At 42.8% G+C, this 21769-nt stretch overlaps 2 long non-coding RNA genes across 3 annotated transcripts in view; one reads left to right on the top strand and one right to left on the bottom strand.

The window, feature by feature from the left end:
• LOC115306866 overlaps positions 1-2469 on the top strand; it is a 37397-nt gene extending 34928 nt beyond the window's left edge. Inside the window, exons 1-3 of one of the 2 annotated variants that reach the window (XR_003915465.1) lie at positions 1551-1662; positions 1775-1919; positions 2224-2469. This is a non-coding gene — a long non-coding RNA (uncharacterized LOC115306866). Of the gene's footprint in view, positions 1-1550; positions 1663-1774; positions 1920-2223 lie in introns of those variants that run through there. The other variant, XR_003915466.1, reaches the window with a different exon arrangement.
• Positions 2470-4136: 1667 nt separating this feature from the next.
• Positions 4137-21769, bottom strand: part of LOC115306868 — a 19932-nt gene continuing 2299 nt past the window's right edge. The window contains exons 2-3 of the long non-coding RNA XR_003915468.1: positions 10096-10346; positions 4137-4163 (exon numbers count right to left, since the gene is read on the bottom strand). This is a non-coding gene — a long non-coding RNA (uncharacterized LOC115306868). The remainder of the gene's footprint in view (positions 4164-10095; positions 10347-21769) is intronic.

Raw genomic sequence — 21769 nt, 5'->3', positions numbered from 1 at the left:
AGTACATTTCCACCATTGTTAAGAGTTCTATTGGCAGATGCTGGTCTAGAAGAGGAGAGAGACACTGAGCAAATGTACAAATAAGCAGATTAAATAATTGCTTCTCTCAGCATCTCCGGAAAAGGTGACATTAATCTTAAATGGCCTCTCGCTTAATACTTACGTTGCGCGCCACACTTCTCCTGGGCCTTCTTAAGCCATGGGGACTCTGAGAGGGCATAGAAGGGGACGCCATTTCTTGAGTGCCTCTTTCCTGCCTGGACTGTAGACCTACAGCAACACGACAGTCCTATGATGATAACGTCTGCATGCTGACAACCAAGGCAGCAAAAACAGAAGTTATACTGGAGAGAAGTCATGCAGAGCCAGTAAACAGTGTAGCCAAGATCTGAACATGAATTTGACTCAAACCTTGGGCTGCCTCCCACCAGGGCAAGGCCACCAAGAAGAGGCAGAAAGTACTTACTTACAAGCACTTACAAGGGAATCTTGGGGTGACTCTGGAATCCAGTAGTGCAGTATTCTCACCTTTTGTGATCCCTCAGAGGGTGAACCTTCCTGGGATTCACAGCCTAGGAAATCTGAATTCCAGTCTGAACCCTGCTACGTATAGGCTATACTTTGGCAATTAGTTAGCCTTTCTGTTCCTCAGTCTTCTCCGTTTTATTTTATGGTTTTTAGTGAGGCATAATTGACATACGATATTCCATTCATTTGAGCTGTACAACTTAATACATCAATACTGAATACTCAATGGTGTTGCATAGCTGTGTAATGAGTGACAGATGGCAGCTACAGGGCGTGACGTGCAGACTTGTCAAATTATTGTGTTGTACACCTGAAACTAACACAACATCAGGTGTCAACTCTACTTCAATAAATATATATGTGTGTATCTATCGAGAAATGATCGCCACAACAAGTCTACTTAACATTTGTCACCATACATGGTTGCATTTTTTTTCTTGTGATAAGAACATTTAGGATCCACTCCCTTAACAACTTTCAAATATGCAATACAGTGTTATTAACTGTCGGCACCACACGGTAAGTGCCATTTATCCCCAGGACTTATTTATTTTATAACTGGACATTTGTACATTCTGAAAACAACCCTTCACCGACTTTGCCTCACCCTCTACGCCCTGCCTCTGACAATCACCGATCTGTTATCTGTAGCTATGAGCTTTATTTTTTAGATTTCACATATAAGTGAGATCATATGGTATTTGTCTTTCACTGTCTCATTTTTCAAATGGAGAGGAATAGTAGTGCTTATCTTAACAGGGTCTTATGAGTTCGGTTAAACTGAGTTATAATTGACAAGACATTGAAAGTGTACAATTTGATCATTTGTATGCAAATATTGTGAAAGGATTGTCGCTATCAAGTAATTAACACATCCATCACCTCACACGTTTACGTGTGTTGGGCGGGTGGGGAAGCAAACTTTACAAACCACTTGGCACACTGTCTGGCACACAGTAAGCACTCAGTTGTCATTATTACATAATGATTGGGGAGCCGGTAGAATGTGGAGGTCAAAGCTCTAGCCAGACAACCTGATCTAAATCACTGGCTGTCCAACCAGCACTAGCTTGTTAACTAGGGAAATTGCTTATCCTCATTTGTAAATTAGGGATAACAATACCTTTTTTAAAGGTCTGTGGTAAGGATAATGAGATAATTTATGTAAAGAACTTGGCATAGTAACTTACTGTGCACACGGTAACTTCTCAATAACTAGTAGTTATTATTAATACTGTTAATACAGGACAGAAGAAAGAAGACAGACCTTCAGCCCCCCAACAACAGGTGCCTCAAGAATGGACGGTGATCGCCATCTAGTGGCCTCCAACTGAAAGCACAGCAAATTGAGCCAAAGGCACCAGACTTCATTTCTAACTTCCTATTCCCAGGTAAGCAGATCTTCTAGCCTCTCCCCACCACCTTCTCAAAGCCGAAGCCAGGTCCGAGAGACTGATACAGGAGTATAGGAGGTGACGGGAAAGCCAAACAGAGAGATAGTTTTCTAAAGCCTTCTGGGCCGCCCTAGTGAAATGCTCAAAGCCCATAAACTGTGGTTGTCAGGAAGCATCCGAAAGCACCTGCAGCATCAGCGATGCAGTTAAACAGAGTCAACCTCACCTCAGGAGAAGTTAAGCTTCAGCTCAGCTGCCTTCTTTGTCCCACTCTGTCGTTGTCTTGCTCTTTTTTCCCCAGTATACACCTTTCTCATTCCTGCAAAGCAGCACTGTGCCTGAGAAAGAGCACCCCACAGACTTGAGTTCAAGCCCCAACTCTGCCCTCGACCAACTCTGAACTCTAGGGAAGACACTCAGTCTCCCTAAACATCAAGTTCCTCCTCTGGAAAGTGGATCGGTATTGCCCCGTGGGATGGGCGTCGACTCTGATATGAAACAGAACTGCATTCGTGCACTGAGTACCAACACGGCTTTTCTGAACTTCCTATTTTCTCTTCAGAACTCTCTCTTCCACCAGATGCAACAAATAATTCCAAGCCTGTTGAGCTAGCTGTTAAGAACATTACATGAACTAAAGCCTGACATCTGAAGGCACTGCACGTTATCGCAGCGGTCTTTATGTGTTATTCTACACATTTGTTGTGAGCTCTGAGTGAAGTGACGGACGTGACAGCCCGTGGCAGTATGCCTGGCACACAATAGGAGCTGTGTGTCGTGGACACTGACGTGTGGTAGGCCCAGATCCCCCCAAAACCTTCAGCACAGAGTGGTGACAGCCGAGCAGCCCCTGAAACTTGTTCTCAACCAAAGATGGCGGCCTTACCCAACCTCACACCCCTTCCTGGGGGTGGCGCCCACCCAATGACCAGTTAGTTGGTGGGATGCCCAAGATCTTAGTTGCAGCTGAATCACACCCCAACTTCTCCCTCTGTGCACCCCTGTTTCCTCCCCTTCCCCAGGGCTGTGGGGCCAGGGAGCACCTTCCAGTGAACTTGCATCCTGTAAATCTTCTCAGTATGGGGATCTGCCTGCAACATTTAAATGTTATTTTTTTCTTGTACTCCTCATGCCCCTGCCTCTTTCTTCCAGACATGTAAGCTGAAGATATGGAACAAGGGTGGAGACAAAGGTCCTTGTCTCTCACCACTTTGCTGGGCAAGGATGAAGAAAAACTGGGAAAATAAAAGAATACCTAATACCTCAAACTCACTTCCCCCTTAAGTTCAGGTTGACTACTACTGAGCTACCTAGTTCCAAACTTTTTTAGGCAAATAAATGAGTTAGGGAGGTGGGAACTCTTCAGAAAAATGATATAAATATTCCACAAAAATTTATGGAATGCGGAAACTGTTGAATTGACTGACAGTGAGTTAATAATTATAATAGCTACGATTTACTGAATATTTAGTACGTGGCAGGCACTGTGATAAATATTTTACATGCATTATGTCATTTAATCATCACAAAAATCATAAAGGTAAATGCTATTATTATCACCATTTTATAACCCAGTTAACTTGGGCTTAGAGTATTAAGTGATTTGCCCAAGGTCATGTAGTTATTAAGCAGGTGGGAGGCAGGATTTGCTTCTGGGCAGCTTGATTCCAGAATCAGCACTCTTACCCGCCAGATACACTGCCAACTAGAACTGAAATAATAACAGGGCAGCTTCTCTATTTCCTTGATGATTAACCCTTCATGATGCAATAATTCTGATTTCTGAAGACCATTACTTAGAGTTCTAGGAATTCTAGCAGAAATTCCAGGAAGTCTGAGGGCTTCTGAGCAATCTGTGGATTGTGGGTCAGAAGCCACCATTTTAACGGGACAGCTGAGTCTTTCTAACGACATGAGGAGACGAGGCGGCTGGGACGCTTCCATTATGCCACCTTCAGCTGCCTCTTACGCAGCTGGAAGTCATGTTGCTCAGACTTCATGGAGCCGTGGGGTCCCGGGCAGGAAGAGAGCCTTCTCCACTCATCCGGAACGTAGGAGCTGGAACCTTCCACAACCATTTCTTTTTAGCCCTCTTAGAAACCTTTCGACAGGGAAGCTAAAAACACACCTTGCTGACTTCCTAAGTTTCCTAGGGCCGGGCCTGAGAAAGGAGGGCATTCCACCCCAGGGAGCCATCAGGAACGAAGTCACACAGTGGAATGTTCCCAGGAACCAGGACACCTGGAAGAAGAAGATGGCGGGTCCTTTCTGTTATTTACTGCAGCAAAACTCACTGTCCCAAACCTAGTGGCCGAAAACAGGGCCAGTAAACTATAGTCCACAGGCCACATTCAGCTTGCTGCATGTTTTTGAAAACGAAGTTTTTCAAAACTTTATTGTTTTCGTGTTAGACAGCCACATCTCTGTTTCCATACTGTCTGTGGCTGCTTTCGCACCGTAATGGCAGAGTTGAGCCATTGTGTCAGAAACTGAAAGCCTAAACTACTTACTATCAGGCCCTTTCCAGAAAAGGTTTGCTGAGCACTGACCTACCATAATAATTTTCTACGTCTCACAGTTCTATGCTTTGGCTCATGCTGCTGCTGCTGTCCTGGGCTCACTCAGGCAACACCATCCAGCTCCAGGGTGACCTGGGGAGTGGGCTCAGCTGAGGCAGCCATGATAACTGGGCTTCTCTCTGCCTGTGGTCTTTCAGCCTCAGGAAGGCTGGACCACATTCCCCCACATGCTGGTGGCACCAGCCCCAGTACACAAGGGCTTACACACCTCCACTTGCTTCATGCCCGTTGGTGTTCCTTCAGACACAGCAAGTCACGTGAGCAATCCCAGGGCTAATGTGGAAGGTCATTGCCCAGAGTGGCAATCCTGGAAGGGATGTTCCTTGGGAACCACCAAAGTAATCATGTATCACATCGGCCTTCAATATTTTTTGTCGAAGAAATAAGTGCAGTAAAGCTGGCTGGAGGGTAGAGTCTATTCACCCACTCATTCAACAAAGATTTAATAGGTCCCTACCATTTGCCGGGCCTGATCTGAGTGATTGCATGTGCCTGACAATTTGTCTAGGAGTCAGTTGCTGATATGTTTTTCACAAAAGCCAAACTTGTGTTGTTGATTCTCGCGGAGTGAAGATATGTTGAGCTTTCATGTTTTATATGGTACGGAAGCATTTTAAGGCACCCTATGAATATTCAGTTCAGCGTAGAGAAAATGCCCCCCCCCCAAAAAAGGAACTCAAAGTAATTGTACCTGTATTGTGTCCAGTCTGTGAAAGGAAACCACAGGGAAGGTGAGTGAAATGTGAGTTTCTCTGTTTGCTTCCATGAGGTGTAGCCTGGGTCGTGTTGATCTCAGAACACAAGCTTTTTTTTTTACATTTATTTGTTTTTGAGAGATAGGGACCAACAGAGCACAAGTCAGGGAGGGGTAGAGAGCGAGGGAAAGAGAATCTCAAGCAGGCTCCAGGTTCTGAGCTGTCAGCACAGAGCCCGATGCAGGACTCGAACCCACGAACCGTGAGATCATGACTTGAGTGGAAGTCGGATGCTTAACCGACTGAGCCACCCAGGTGCCCCTCAGAACAGAAGCTCTTGAAAGGTGTTTAGTTTGCCTTATAGCACCATCTCCAGAGGGAAGGGTCCCAGACTGGAGGCCAGAGTTCTAGGTTCTCATCCTGCTCTACTGGTCCCTCACTTTGTCTCAAGGTAATGAAGTAAAGATCAATTTTTCACCAGACATGAACATGGTTTGCCAATGTCTGCTTTAGGGCACAAGCAAAGTGTGTACTTCTCTACTCCTTGTGGTTAGATATGACCATATAACTTTCTCTAGTCAATGAAATTTTTTTTCTTTTATAGTTTATTGTCAAGTTGGTTTCCATATAACACCTACTGCTCTTCCCCACAAGTGCCCTCCTCCATGCCTATCACCCCCTTCCCCTCTCTCCTCCCCGCCAATGAAATATGAGAGGAGGTGACTGTCACTTCTGGGTGGAAGTATTAAATTGCCAGGGCTCAATTCCACCACACTCTTTATCCTGCTGCAGTGACTTTTGACAACACATGCAGATAGGAAGAGTGTGACACGGAGCCATTATATGCAGGATGACCCCCTAAAAAGTCATCCAAACCTACATCATAGGCGATACAGGCAATGATACTGAAATAGTGCTGCACGGTGACGGATGGTAGCTACACTGGTGGTGAGCATAACATAACACAGAGATCTTGAATCACTGTGTTGTACACCTGAAACTAATGTAACATTCTGTAACATTCCAAGTCATCTACACTCAAATGAAAAGTTACCCAAACCCACAAAAGACATTGTACCGGCAACAAATCCATCTTTCTTGCTTTAAGCCATAGAGATCCCAGAGACGTTTGGTATCACTACATAACAAGGCCTCCCCTAACAAAACCAGTCTTCTTAATAACAGCATCACCTCTGTTTGGGAACAACATTGCAGTGTGCTGTTGGGGCACAGGAGGAGAACGTAGGACATGCTCAAGCCACAAAAGACAAGCCAAACATCTATGCATCAGACAGGGGAAGAAACTCTTTTGCTCTAGAGAGGGAGATGCGGGAAAGGAAGGAAAGAGGAAACTTACAAGATGATGGAACTCTAAGTGCTAACGTCACCCCTCCTTGTGATCTCCAAGTCTTTGGAGACTAAGGTGGACTAAGGTGGACTTTTTAAATCTCTATGAATGCTTCGTAAGAATGGAATGGTTCTTATCATTTATTAATATGCTTTGGTTTATTGTTCATTTGTTTACTTGTGGGTTTGTGTGTTTTTGTGAAAGCCAGCGAAGGGCTGAGTTTCACGACGGGCTGACACAGAGAGGAAGAGAGAGCCCATGTCATCACTACACAGAGACTAGAGGCGGAGAGGGCCATACCGTAAAAAGGCAAGCCTCTGGGAATTCGAGGAACTCCCAGCACCATGGCAACAATAACTAACACGACGTGCTTACCACATGTCAGGCAATGATGTAAGCATTTTATATGGAGCTCATTAAATCCTCATAATATTACCTTTAAGTTCAGGACTACTGTTATCCTCATTTGACAGACAAAGAAACGGAGACACTGAAAAGTTAAAGTTGGCGTGGAAATAGCTCTCCCTTCTGGACCACTCTCCAAATGACTGGCTCCTTCTCCGCAGGTCTTATGACACGTTTTATCTTCACCGGGACTGTCTCCAAGCAGGATATCTGCCTACGTCATTCTGCATCACAGCACCTGTCACAATCTGTGGCAACATTTTTTTGTATTTTTAATTTATGTATTGTTTTCCTCCCTTCATCTCTTTGCACAGAGTAGGCCTGTTTTGACTAATCAACAGAGAACATGGGGGAAATAGAGAAGCACAGAATCTGCTCATTCTCCACGAAGGGGAAGCAAATGGAGGGAAGAGTTTTTCTCATCAGCTTCAGTCGGTTGCTGCAATGGCAAAAAGCGGGGAAGACACAAGACTGCAGAATCTAAGAACTTAGGTTCCAAAGTCAGATGGATCTGAGTTCAAATCCCACTTCTGTCACCAATCAAGCTGAGTAAACTTGGAAACTCGTGTAACCTCCTGACTTCTCTGCTATGGCACAGAATTAAGTCTATACTTGACAAACCAGGAGGGAAAAAGGAAGAGCCCCACATGGAAAGCACCTAGCACTAAGCATAGAGAAAATACTTATTTTGTGAAGTGTCACTTTTGTACTTGTCATTACCATTATTATCAGAAGCGCCTGCGCATCATCTCAGCTGCTCTCCATCCCTCTCTCACATCCTCTCCATCCTCTGACCCCACTCCCTGAGACCCTTCTGAGACCTCCGAACAATCAATCCAAGCCAGGAGGGCGGGACCAGCCGCAGCCTCCACTGCACCTTTATGACTGTTAATTCACAAATTGTTAAATGTCCTACTGAGCAAGAGTAAAATGCCACATGATCCATTAATTCCACTGCTGGGTATTTGCCCAAAGAAAATGAAAACACTAATTCAAAAGGATATATGCAGGGCACCTGGGTGGCTTAGTCGGTTAAGTGCCTGCCTCTTGATTTCAGCTCAGGTCATGATCTCATGGTTCGTGAGATTGAGCCCCACGACAGGCTCTGTGCTGATAGCATGGAGCCTGCTTGGGATTGTCTCTCCCTTTTGCTCTGCCCCTCCCCCACTCACACTCTCTATCTCAAAATAAATAAATAAACTTTAAAAAAGAAAAACAGGGGCACCTGGGTGGCTCAGTCCGCTGAGCTTCTGACTTCAGAGCCAGGAGCCTGCTTTGGATTCTGTGTGTGTGTGTGTGTGTGTGTGTGTCTGCCTCTCCCCCATTTGTGCTCACTCTCTCTCTCTCTCTCAAAAACAAACAAATAAACATTAAAAAAAGAAGAGATACATGCACCATTATGTTCATTGCAGCATTATTTACAGTAGCCACGATTTGGAAGCAACCTAAGTGTCTCTATAATAGAATATTACTCGGCCATAAAAAGGAGTAAGATCTTGCTATTTGTGACAACATGGATGGACCTAGAGGGTATTATGCTTAGTGAAATAAGTCAGACTGAGAAAGGCAGATACTACATGATTGCACTAATGTGTGCAACCTAAAAAAAGTGAATAAACAAATAGCAGAATCATATCTGTAACTTCAGAGAACAGCCTGATGATTCCCAAAGGGAAGGGGTAGGGGGATAAGCAAAATGGGTGAAAGGGAGCAGGAGATCGAGGCTTCCAGTTACATAACAAATTCGTCATGGGAATAAAGGACATGGCATACGGAATATAGTCAGTGATACTGTAATAGCATCATGTGATGACAGATGACAGCTACACTTACGTGAGTGTAACGGTATCAAGATGTCAAATCACTATGTTGTACTCCTGAAACAAATTCAACATTATGTAACTAATGTAAACTATATTCAAATAAAAAAAGTTTAACTTAAAAAAAAAAGAGTGGACTCTACTTATGAAACATTTTGTACCCAAGAGTGCATACAAAGTCTTTTGAAGAAAGCGCCATACTTCAGACAAATGAACTTTCTGTAGCATAGGGGAAAATTCTCGACTGTTTTCACAAACTCCTTATTTAAGAAATCTAGAGCAAATTTCCAGAGCTTTTAGTACTTCACAACACAAAGGGTTCAAATGGAAAGCTTTTCAAAGGTGTAAAATAAGTAAAGCCAGCTGTTAATAACTTAAGCACAGGCCTCAATTCCTTAAAATAAAACAAGTTGTTCATCCTGAAAGGTACGTTATGTCCTTTTCATCTTCGCAACACATTCATGTAGGAATTCCTCTTTTCTGAAGATAGAAAAAGGAGGCTGAGGGAGTACAATTAACTGAGTGATTGGCCAAGAAGATTTAATAATAAAAACTGCTGCCATCAACCTCTCTTGGTCTTACTAACTTAAGTCTCAGCACCTTCGTTTAGGAGTGGGGAATGCCTGGGGGCATGTTACAGAGAAACGCTCAAAATAGGGGACCAGTTATTATTATTATTAGGCTGCCTTTATGTGACAGCCTCTGGGCAGTACGCCTCCATTTTAACTTCACAGGAACCCTCTGATGTGGGATAATTCTTATTCCCATTTCAAGATGAGAACATAGAGGTTTGGAACCGTTTAGTAACTTGCTGAAACTTGGGGATAGAAATGTGATTGGTCTCCTCTGTCCCGTTTCCCATCCAGGACAGTTAACCCGCTGTGGTGTCTCCCTCTCAACTGCCCGTCTGTAGCAGGGACCATACTGGGCACCAGGTGGGCCTACAATGGATGACAGACAGTGCAAAGAAGCGAGTTGACTCTCAGTAGATTGCCTGTCCAGAGCTTTTTTCCAGGTAAACAACTCAACGTTTTCTTCTGGCTGGAACCCGCTCTGGGTTCCTGGGCTTTTGACGAAATGGGTCCCCGACTAATGTTTGCAGAATCAAATGGGTAAGTCCTGTGATGGTTAATTTCACGTGTCAACTTGACTGGGTCAAGGGGTGCCCAGACATTTGGTCAAACTTCATTCTGGGTGTATCTGCAAGGGTGTTTTTGAATGAGATTAACATTTTAGTCAATAGAATAAGGCAGATTGCCCTCCATAATGTGAAGGGGCCTCATCTAATCAGTTAAAGGCCTGAACAGAGAAAAAAAAAAAACTCACCTCAAGTAAGAAAAAGTTCTCCAGCAGGTTGCTTCAGAATTGGCACTGCATTGATAGATCTCCTGAACCCCCACCTGCCAGGTGACATTTCAGAGTTGGGCTTGTCAGTGTCTGTAACTGTGTGAGCCAGATCCTTACAACAAACCTCTTTCTACGTGTACACATTCTATTGTTCCTGTTTCTCTGGAGAACTCAGACTCCTACAGGCTCGCTGCGGTCTTCGGAAAAGGAAGTCAGCTCTGGTTGTCATCCTCCAGGGCAGAGAGAAAAAAAAAAAACCACTGATCCATGATTTGCAGGAAAAAAAAAAAAAACACTTTCATTGACTATCACTTTAAGAATGTGCTAGACACTGGGGGGCTCAGTTGGTTAAGCATCTGGCTTCAGCTCAGGTCGTGATCCCCGATTGTCCCGGGTTGAAGTCCTGCATCGGGCTCTGTGCTGACAGCTCAGAGCCTGGAGCCTGCTTCAGATTCTGTGTCTCCTTCTCTCTCTCTCTCTCTGCCCCTCCCCTGCTCATGCTCTGTCTCTCTCTGTCTCTCTCTCAAAAATAAATAAACATTTAAAAAAAATTTTTAAAGAATCTCTCAGGGGTGCCTGAGTGGCTCAGCCAGTCAAGAATTCAATTTTTTTTTAGTTTATTTACTTATTTTGATAGAGAGCTAATGGGGGAGGGACAGAGAAAGAGGAAGAGAGAGAATCCTAACAGATTTCACACTGTCAGCACGGGGCTTGAACTCACAAGTCATGAGATCATGACATGAGCCAAAACAAAAATTGAATGCTTAACGGACTGAGCTACCCAGGCGCCCTGAGCATCTGACTCTTGATTTTGGCTCAGGTCATAATCTCATAGTCATGGGATCAAGCTCCATGTCAGCCTCCATGCTGAGTATAGAGCCTGCTTGAGGTTCTCTCTCTTCCTCTCCTCCCTGCCCCCACAAGTTCTCTCTCTCTCTCTCTCTCTCTCTCTCTCTCTCTCTCTCTCTCTCTCTCTCTTTCAAATAAAAATAAATAAATACAAGAACCTCTTACTCAATGAGCATGCAGCCCAGCCAGAACCAGGGCTGTCTGACTCCCAGGCATTCGTTCTTAACCCCTTATAGTGGGTCGAATTGTGGTCCCCAAAATGGTATGTCCACTTCCTAACACCCAGAACCTGTGCAGGTGACTTTATTTGGAAAAGAGGGTCTTGGTAGATGTAATGAAGTTAAGGATCTCAAGATGAGATGACCCTGGACTATCTGGGTGGGCCCTAAATCCCATAAGAAGTGCCTTATAAGGACACACAGGAGAGATCTGATAGACAACAGAAAGCCTTGTCTATTGCTTTAAGTCACCAAGTTTATGGTCATTTATTACCACACCACAGGAAACTAATACACACTTGTTTCTAATATTGGGAATATAATCACAAGGAGCAAATTGACCTCCAGAGAGCAACTTGCAGTAACCAAGGATCATTCATTCTTGAAACTTAAATGAAGAGATCTTAAAATGGCACAAGGGAAAGGAGCGAGTATTGACTGGGCACTTCTTGTTGGCCTGGCACTGTCCTAGACACTGACCTCTATTGTTGCATTTAATCTGTATTTTATTTTATGTTTTTTATTTATTTTTGAGAGACAGAGAGAGACAGCATGAGCAGGGGAGGGTCAGAGAGAGAGGTAGGTACAGAATCTGAAGCAGGATCCAGGCTCTGAGCTAGCTGTCAGCACAGAGCCCGACACGGGGCTTGAACCCAAAACCATGATATCATGACTGGAGCTGAAGCAGACGCTCAACAGACTGAGCCACCCAGGGGCCCCTGTTGCATTTAATCTTGACAACAGCCTCATAAAGTAGGTTTTACTAATAAGTATGTAGATCTCCCCTGACAGGGCCCAAACTGGATTAGGAGGATGTCCTTTGATACAAACTTTAAGACTCCAGACATAACTTAACACATCTAAGAAATAACCGCATTTAACCAAGAGGCAGTTAGGTCTCGTAGTCTGGGGTACAGCTGTCAGAGCCAGAATGCTTGGATATAAGCCGCAAAAATTCTCCTCACCAGCTGTGTGACCCTGCGCAGGTATTTAACTTCTCCGTGCCTTGGTTCCTGCATCTCTTCAATGAAGATAATGCTGGAAGCTGCCTTACATAATGTTGTTGTAAGTTAAAGCGTGTAAAGTATTTAGAATGAAGCCTGGCACATATCAGCCGCTCCATAAGGTTTCACTATTAACTGTAGCACCCACGCTATTAAGCACACAGTAAACACTCAACGGATAGTCACCATTACTATCATCATGAGTTCAATTAAGACCCCGCTAGACCCTAATCTTTCTCTGATATTTCGGGGCAACCATGATCTTTTTTTTTTTCTGCTAGAATTAAAAAGACCTCATTGGAAGACAGAAACTGGATTAAAAGAAAAGCTCTCAAAATGTAGGCTCTCAGACAGATCCAAAGTACAAGGCATATAAAGTTATAGCAGGGGAGGGGGGCAATTCATTAAGCCTTTCAACACATATTTAATAGAGAATTAAACCCCATCGCAAAATTACAGAATAAAGAGATTCAAAGGGAGTCACGGCGCTGGAAATGTCACATCTTACTGGAGCAAATGCACCTACCTAGGTAGGTAGGTGAAGGAAGGGGCAGGTAAGCAGAAAGAGGAAATGGTTTTCCTAAAAATAAAATAAAATAATGAAAATAAAATCAAAGTAAAAAATTCCTACTGCCAAGAAATATGAAGGCACACTTTCCGTACTATAATAAACTAGTCAGAAAAGTTTGAATTCATTTGCTTATTCCTTAGCCCATTCCTTCATTTATTTAACATTTGCTGCCCAATAATAAATAGTTCCAAGTTTTATTATCTCGTGGTAGTGTATGCAAACAACTGCAGTACAGGCTGGAAAGAATTCAGTGTTGTAGAGGAACAACAAGAGGAAAGAGATGTTCACCGCAAATTTCTGGGCAAAGCGTTAAATCAGACAACTGTCCAGATCTCCTCGCGTCCCTGTAAGCCTAATTTCACACTATCTCATCAGTCACACACCACAGTGTCAGCCTATGAAAACCTTCCCTTGGCTGGCTGTACTATATACTGATGTTATTGCTTTGCTGTAAGCCAAATACCTTTTATTTATGTATTTTGTTTATCATTTCTCTCCCTCTACCAGAACGTAAGCTTCCTGCCTGCTAGACTTGGTTGCATTCTAAAACAGTACCTGGCTCATAGGAGGTGTTCAATAAATACCTGCAGAACAGTAAGCCAAAAAAAAAAAAATTGCAACCTCTATTAAAGCTCTCAGCTTGATAGGATGGAATCCAGATGGCCTTGAAGCATTCCCATTGATAGAGGATGCCATTGCAGTTCCCCCAAAAGGAGATCAGGACCCTCCTCCCCTCTCCCTTCTCTGGGAAAACTCCCAACCTCCTCCATCTGTACATACGGACCCCTAGAAATTGTGTTTCCTTTGTATGATGTTGCATTCTTGGTCTTAATGGGTTGGACGAAAGCAGATAAGGAACCTAAGCTGAGTCAATTCAATTCTCTCTTCTGGGACCTTGTAAGAAGAGAGGGGAGTTCAACAAAATGACCCCTGAACCCATTTACAGATCCAATGGCAAAGAGAGACAATATATGTACAATGACAAAACTCATTTTAGAAAAGCTGGAAATGATAGAAAAACATAAAATAAATAAAAATCACCACTTAAGAGTTTGTACTAACAAAAACGGGGAAACAACCCAAAAGAAATAGATAAATAGACTATGGTGTGTCAATACTAGGCACTACTATCATGGAAATATCTACAGAACAAAAACAAGGCACAGAACAAATATATATATATTTGCATATATATGTATATGTATATGTATATATATACACATTTAGAACTATGTATTATATATAAAGGTCTATAAGAATATAAACCATACTGGTAGCCATAATTTTCTCTGGAGAAGAGAGATGTGAAGAGGAACTTCTAGTTTTCATGTAAAATATTTTTGTAATATTTGAATGTATTATGCCAGTACCCTATTATTATGTTACCTTGTTTAATTTAATTAAAGGACAAAACTTAAAATTATGAAAAGACACTCAGGAAGCAGAGTCAACTGAGACTGGAGACAAGGAAATCTTTGAGGAAGCTGTGACCATCACCTGAATGTGAGGTGATGAAGCCTGAACTTGGGCAGGAGGAATGGTGAGAGGGGTGCCTGGGAGGCTCAGAGGTTTAAGTGTCTGACTCTTGGTTCAGGCTCAGGTCAATATCTCACAGTTCGTGAGTTCAAGCCCCATGTCCAGCTCTGCACTGACAGCATGGAGCCTCCTTGGGATCCTCTGAATCCCTCTCTCTCTGCCCCCTCTCACGAGCTCGCTCACTCTCTCTCTCTCCCTCTCTCTCTCTCTCTCTCTCTCTCTCTCTCTCTCTCTCAAAATAAATAAACATTTAAGAAGGAGAGGAAGAAGAAGAAGGAGGAAGAGGAGGAGGAGAGGGAGAAGAAGGAGAAGGAGAAGGAGAAGAAATGGTGAGAAAGATATAAACCTGTGACAGATTTCAGGTGTAGAGTTGAGACTTCCGATTGGTGGGATATAGTTGGGGGAGGGAGTGTTTGGGGATGAGCCACAATATACTTTCATAGTAAAGAGCATGGGCCTCGGAATTCGGCCACCAAGACCCAAAGCCCAACGCAGCCATTTACCAGCCTAAGAGATATTGAAAGACTTAGTTCACATCTCAGTGTCTCAGTTTGTTCCTTTGTAAATGAAGATGATAATACTATTTCCTGGTTCATAAGGATTTTGTGAATCAGTTCATGTAAAGTGCTTAGAATTCTGTCATTGCTTGATATAGTTTGGTTATTATTAGTAAAACTGTGATTATCACCACCACCACCATCACCACCATTATCATCAACATTTTCTTCATTAGGGCCAATCCCAGGCCTTACCTTAGGGGACTAGCTGGAAATATGGAAAAATACGAAATGATTTAAAGCATTCTTCAAAAATGAGAGTCAGAGAGGAATAATGAAACCAAGAAGAGTTCACACGCCTAATGACTGGGTCTTACAAATAGGCTGGGCTGGGAAGGGAGGGGCATCGTGCTGAATAAACCTTCCTGGAAAGTTAGATAAGATTAGGTTTGAAGGAACTTATATGATTAGCTATATTTTAAAATAGAGGACCACTAACTGAATCTTGTTCTTTGTTTTTAATTTATATTTAAAATTTTAGATATGCAGGGGTGCCTGGGTGGCTCAGTCAGTTAAGCGTCCGGCTTCAGCTCAGGTCATGATCTCACAGTTCGTGGGTTCGAGCCCCGTGTCGGGCTCTGTGCTGACTGTTCAGAGCCTGGAGCCTGTCTTTGGATCCTGTGTCTCCCTCTCTCTCTGACCCTCCCCTGCTCATGCTGTCTGTCTCTCAAAAATAAAAACATTAAAAAAATTTTTTTAATTTTAGATATGCAAATATCTATAGAGACATTGAAATATAGATCATGTATATATTAGCACACTCTAATTGTCATGAATTAAAGCATGAAGCAAAAGCACAACATGAACACACGTAGGCTCACTTCCTGCCCCTGACCCCTTTCTCTACTTTTACACAGATACTCAACACTACATTGAATACCTAACTTGAGGGTGTAAGAACACGAGTCTAAATGAAACAGACGCCATGACAGGCTTTAAGTTTCCCCTCTGATCTAGAAGGCCTAGGTTTCAGTTCCCCAAAACTAACAGGCAGTTACACATTGCCTAGAGCAAGAGAGACCCCTTCGCAACACCCAATCAGGAAAGGCCAACAACCACCCTCCACATTCCTAAGGGTGAGGCCTGTAGATGGAAACTGTAGATAGGACCCTGTTACCTAATGTTAAAGTTAACCCGATAGTCACCAAACAAGACCCTAGGCTCGCCCTGTAATTGGTTGATTTTAAAGGTACTCTAAATGTTGTAATTGGGTCCCGCCAAAAGTAACGAACACCCTGGACAATGTGTATGGTTAGAGTTACTGCCAATGCTGTTGTACAATAATGATTGGATGTCACGGTTTCCTGTAACTCCCCTTCCTGAACCCCATAAAAACCCTGCTCAGCCCTTGTTCGGGGCTCTCAGCACGGATCCACTGCGTTGGTGAAGGCTGTGAGACCGAACCTAGGCCCGGTGAGCCTAAGTCATAATAAAACTGCCCTTTGCTTTTGCATGCATGACTCGGTCTCCCTGGTGGTCTCTGGTTTTGGGGGGTGATATTGAAACCTTGGGCATTACATCTGGTGTGTTGGCCAGGAATTCCTCCTCCCCAGAACCCCTGGGACCCCGACACACTGGGCCTAATCACCAGCTGGTGAGTGCACTCATTTTCTTCTTTTTCTATGTTTGAATCTTTTTGTTTGTCTGGTCTGTTGGGTGCTGGTCTCTAAGGGCTTCAAAGGAGCCAGGCGGACGTGCCACAAAAGCTCAGGGCCCGTGGGATCCAAGAGACGTCTTGGACCCACAGGAAGGAGAGACCGCGGCTCAGGTCCCGCAGCACAAAGAGTGAAATTCAGGTCCTAAGGAACCCCGCCGGTGGCAGCAGCGGGATCTCATTTGGGTTAGGAAAAGCCTTGCTGTCTCTCTGATCATTGGTTTAAACGCTTATGTCTGTTTCTCTATGCATCTGTTTGTCTAAGTTTAATTTTTGTTGTGACTCTGACTGACAAAGACGGTTAAGAGAAGGGGGTTAAAGTCTCCCATCTGTTTTTTTATGGGAATTTGGGGTTTCTACCCCACATATTTTTCTTTGAAAAGCACGCAAAGACCATCATCTCACTTTCGTTTTCTCCTCCGTTGGCCAGGAGGACTAATTCCTGTGGTCTGTGTCTTAACTCTGTTTTTTGGGTTGCTCTATTTTGTTTGGACTGACAAGGACATGGAACAATCTACTTCGAACCCCATAGACCTAGTTCTAATTCACTTCAAGAAAGTTAGGATTCAAGCTCACAATCTATCAGTGGATATCAGGAAAGGAAAGATCTCTTTTTTGCAGGAACAAATGGCCAACCTTCAGGGTTGGATGGCCAGAAGATGGGACCTTCGACCTCCCCACCCTGGTTAAAACTTTTCTTTCTCCTAGGATCTTAGCAGCCAAGAAAAGTATTGCCACCCAAGAAACCAAAAGTATTGGAGCTCTTCAGTAACATTTCTGGCTTCCCCTCCTACTCTTTGTTTCTGCACCTACTTGAGTGTGATATGCCTCATTGTCTCCTCCCGACCTCAGGGGCTAAGAGCAAAAGGCACTCCCAGGGACATCTAGGTCTTAGGCGCTGGGGAGACACTCTTGTCTTTTCTGCCACCCTGAAAATGGCTCCAGTAATCTGTGAGAGTCACCTGTTAGAACCTCTGGAGGTAAGCTAGATTATCATCTAAATTTTAAACGCACATGTGCTTTTGTCTGGGGTATTAAGTGGAACCTTGGACACACGACCTCCCACCCCAGGGCCACACCAAGACGTCGGTCAGCCCTATAGTACATCTGTAAACACCTGTTTTGTGGCCATTTCTGTACTTGTTTGTCCAGTTGTTATTGTCATTGTTTTTAGTCTTGTCTGTGGAAATTCTATGGGAGGGAAGTTTAAGTTTGTTGGTTTGAGATAGAAACAGAAATTTATGTTCCATCTGAATCTGCCAAAAGTCAAATAGGTTCTTATGATCTCTGCTCCAATTTTTAAAAGTGTATGTTAAAAGGGTGGTTAATTTGGTCTGTTCTATAATTTTCATGAATAATTGTTAAAATAGTTTTAAAGGTTCTTGGTAACTTAAAACGTTAAGGTTTTTCTGGATGATAAATTAAAATTAAATTCTTTGGCTATCTAACGAAATCAAAAAACTAAAGCACAAGCCACAACTAGTGATTGATATATTGGTATAGGATGAGGTCTGTAGATGCTTGGGCTTTTGACTTGTGGCAAAACAACTGGGAATATTTAAAACTGTTAAAAAATCTGCTCTGTACTCAACTGGTTCATAAATTTACCGTCCAAGAAAAGTTCTGGTATAAACGTCTTTCAGCCGGTTACTAAGTCCTCAATTAGAGACTAAAGATTCAGACTGATGGGAAAATAAGAAAAGCAGCCCTATACACAGGAAATTGGGGGGAAATGTTGCTTTTATGATTTTACATTCTGTGTAGTAAGAATGGCTTTGTTTAGATGATAGTCATTATTAAGAGCTATATGCTTTACTAAAAAAAATCATCAACAGTGTTTAATGTGGTATTGGGGCATTAATTTTGAACTTGGACTTACTGGAACCACAGAGGACTGAGTTATGTCACTGAAATGTCTGGGAAGCAGAGTCCCCTCTGATGGAAGGGGGAGGTGTGAACTGAAACTTAGCACATGTATGTGCACTCTGTTGGCCAGCCCCGTTGGGCAGACAGAGTAGAACCTGAAAATTCAGTGTCCAGTGACTCGATGCTGCTAGGAAATGCATAGTAGGTATAAAGATGGGCTGAGATACTTTGTTTCCTTGGTCCAATTTCTGTAGATGCCAGCTTTGTGATCACTTCAATTTAGGGAATCCTAAAGAAGTTAGATGAGGTGGAAGGAATTTGTTCAGGTGTGAGTAAGCATTTCACTTTCATGTGTGGAAAAAGTTGGCCACTGACATTGCACATGGGCCAACCTGATTGTTTTTTTTTTAGTTACTGGAGTGAACTTAGGCTTTTAGGTTGTAAACAGAAGGGGAAAACCAGTGGCTATGTTTCAGATGATCTTCCTGAAACTGGCCAGAGCAGGACCCAAGACCTGGATCATAAGAAGAAGTTCCAACGGTTGAGATAAATGAAATTTTAAAGGTGTATTGGTATAGTGTTAAAATTCTGCTTTTCTCTCCGTTTAAAAGACCAGTTTTCCCAGATTGTCAATCTGCTCATGATAAGACTATGTAAATGAAGGGTTTCTTGTCTGCTTGTCAAGAAGGCCAAAGTTTTAGGTCTTATATTTATTAGGTCTTTGATTGCTTAGTTAAAACTCCTCTGAGGTTAAAAAAAGTTAGGTTTTGCTGAAGGATCCCAAAGGCAAATAAGATCTTTTATTGCCACTTTGGTTAAATAAATAGAGTTTTCAAATTTGTAACAATTTGTAATTCTATCTAGAATGTGCTTTGTAACTTACTAAGGTTTTAACAAATTTCCCAGTATTCAAATGGTAGAGAAGTCTTTTGACCAATTAGGCCCTTTCATTTAGGATGCCAAGTTACTTAAAAAGCACTGTTGTACAATGGTACACCTTAGGTTGTATAGTCTGGGTAAATGCTGCAACTGCTCAAATATATATGCAGTTCCTAAAGTTTTAATGTTTTGGTATAATATCATTACTTAACACCTTTAGTAATCAAAATGTTAAGTGTCACTAAATTTCTTGGTCAAAATGCATCATAATGAACTCTTGTCAGATCTTTAACAATGTCCATTTCTGAGATTCTGTCACAGAACGTGTTTCTTCCTCAAGGAAAGTTATAATAAGGACTTTTGGGACAAATGCAGTATTTGATATCTTTTAGATTAATACTAAAATGGGTAGAAATTTCCAGAGCTAGAAGTTGCATTCAAGCTAAACAAGAACTAGGAACATAGGATTAAGTGAACTGATAAAAATTATGGTTTTGTAACTCTTGTTGGAAACATTATTGTTCCTTTAATGTTTGCTTATCCAGATTAAGAAACTTTCTTGTGAGAAATCTATGATATACAGAAATGTCATAAAGTATTTGTTTGTAATCTAGAGCATTCATCTTTTCTCTCTACTTAAACCATCAAAAACTCACAGTGAGTATTCTTTCTTTCATGGCAATTACAATTGTTTGCACAAGTTCAATAAGAATCTGTTCATTTTATAGTAGGACACCATTGTAAATACTGGTTATTTTACCAAGGCTTTGACTGGAATGTCCTATTTGAGAGTCATGCATAAGCTCAGACATGACCTGGCAGTTTTAAGGAACTAAGGTTGACTTTATGGAACATGGAGCCATAAAGCCTCATGGAAATGGTGGCTGGATACCTTGCTCACAGAGTTCCCAGCAGCCTTCACAGGTGAGTAAAGAAGGTCACTTCCTGGCAGGTGCAGGAACCTCAGCATATGTTGGGAACCTCAGGAAGAGGAGTTTGCCCAATTTAACAGGTATTGCAGCCCTGTCTGATGGAAAGCGCTTGGCTTGGCTTCTGGCCCAGAGCGGCTACTAAAAGTTCAACCTTATAAAAGGACCCAGCAAAGCAAGCCTTATAAAATCCTCATGAATAATCTGTATTCTTGCTGAGCTTATGTAAATAATTAGGCCAGGGTTGTTAAGAATGGACTCGTTCCACCAATGCATTAGTCTCGATTTGGCTATTTCTGATAATGGAGGTTTTTTTAGAGAGAAAAACTATGTTTCAGCAATGCACTACTGTAAATGTAATTCTAGTTCTGAGTGTCTTTGAATATTTGTTGTTGGATCTCAGGCTTGTTAGTCTGTGAGGATGATATTTAAAAATGGGGATCAGCCCCTATTAAAGTTTCAGGTATCTCTCTGGAGTTAAGTAGGCCAGCTCTGAAGAACCCTCAACCTGGTGAGGTGATCCAGATCCAGTTGGTCAGCTTAAGCTGACCCTCAAATAGGACTTTGCTCCACAGATCTCCAGCCCTGCTCCAGCCACACCCCGGAAGCTGGCTGGTCTAGCACGGCAGAAGCCTGAGGAATCACCGGTCCAATAAGATAAACTGTCCTGTCTCTTTGCCATCGGACTGGCAAATGTTGCCCCAGAAAGTTGGGGAAACAGAAAAAGTTCCTGATTATCCTCACCTTCCCCTTACAGATAGGATGTTCTGTTGGTATTAATTGCCTCTAATCTTGGCATGGGATTTCAACACGGTAAAAGGTAAGGGGAGCCTTCGCCTCTACTGCCAGACTCTAATGGGGGGTCCTCGAGTGGCCGCTAGACGGCCCACCAATTTGGCTAAGGTTAGTAATGTAGAAAGAACCATGGAGGCATATTGCACTTATATGCCCAAGGATCCTGAAAAATGAAGAAATAAATTGGCTGTCATTCTTACTTTTGTAAACCAGGCAGTGCCAGATATTAGAAACCCTAAAAGAGAACCTTACCAAATTAACCATGGAGACTGGCAGAAATTGGGTAAACTCTCCTCCCCTATGCCCTTTACAGGGTAAGAAATTCCCCTTACACCAAGGAGGGCTATGCCAGGCTTTAGGGGAACAATGTTACTTCTATGCCAGTAACTCAGGAATTGTACGGGATAGTCTAGCTGTGGTTTGCAGCCACCACAAGAGAGGAGAAGAAGTAGGAGCCAAAACCAAAATTGGTATACTTTTAACATTTGGCTCTTATATCATTAATAAGATCATAGCATTTGTCAAAGAGCAGGTAAATGCTATTCTGTTAATGGTCTTAAGAACACATTATCAAGAGTTAAACCAAGACAATGGTAACTCGACTTACCCAGGATTGGGTCAGTTACAAGACAGAGGGGGGAATGTAAGAACGCGAGTCTAAATGAAACAGACGCCATGACAGGCTTTAAGTTTCCCCTCTGTTCTAGAAGGCCTAGGTTTCAGTTCCCCAAAACTAACAGGCAGTTACACATTGCCTAGAGCAAGAGAGACCACCTTCGCAACACCCAATCAGGA

The sequence above is a fragment of the Suricata suricatta genome, chromosome 11 (genome assembly GCF_006229205.1).
Source record: "Suricata suricatta isolate VVHF042 chromosome 11, meerkat_22Aug2017_6uvM2_HiC, whole genome shotgun sequence".
NCBI lineage: Eukaryota > Metazoa > Chordata > Mammalia > Carnivora > Herpestidae > Suricata > Suricata suricatta.
This window is presented reverse-complemented; position numbering and strand designations above follow the sequence as displayed.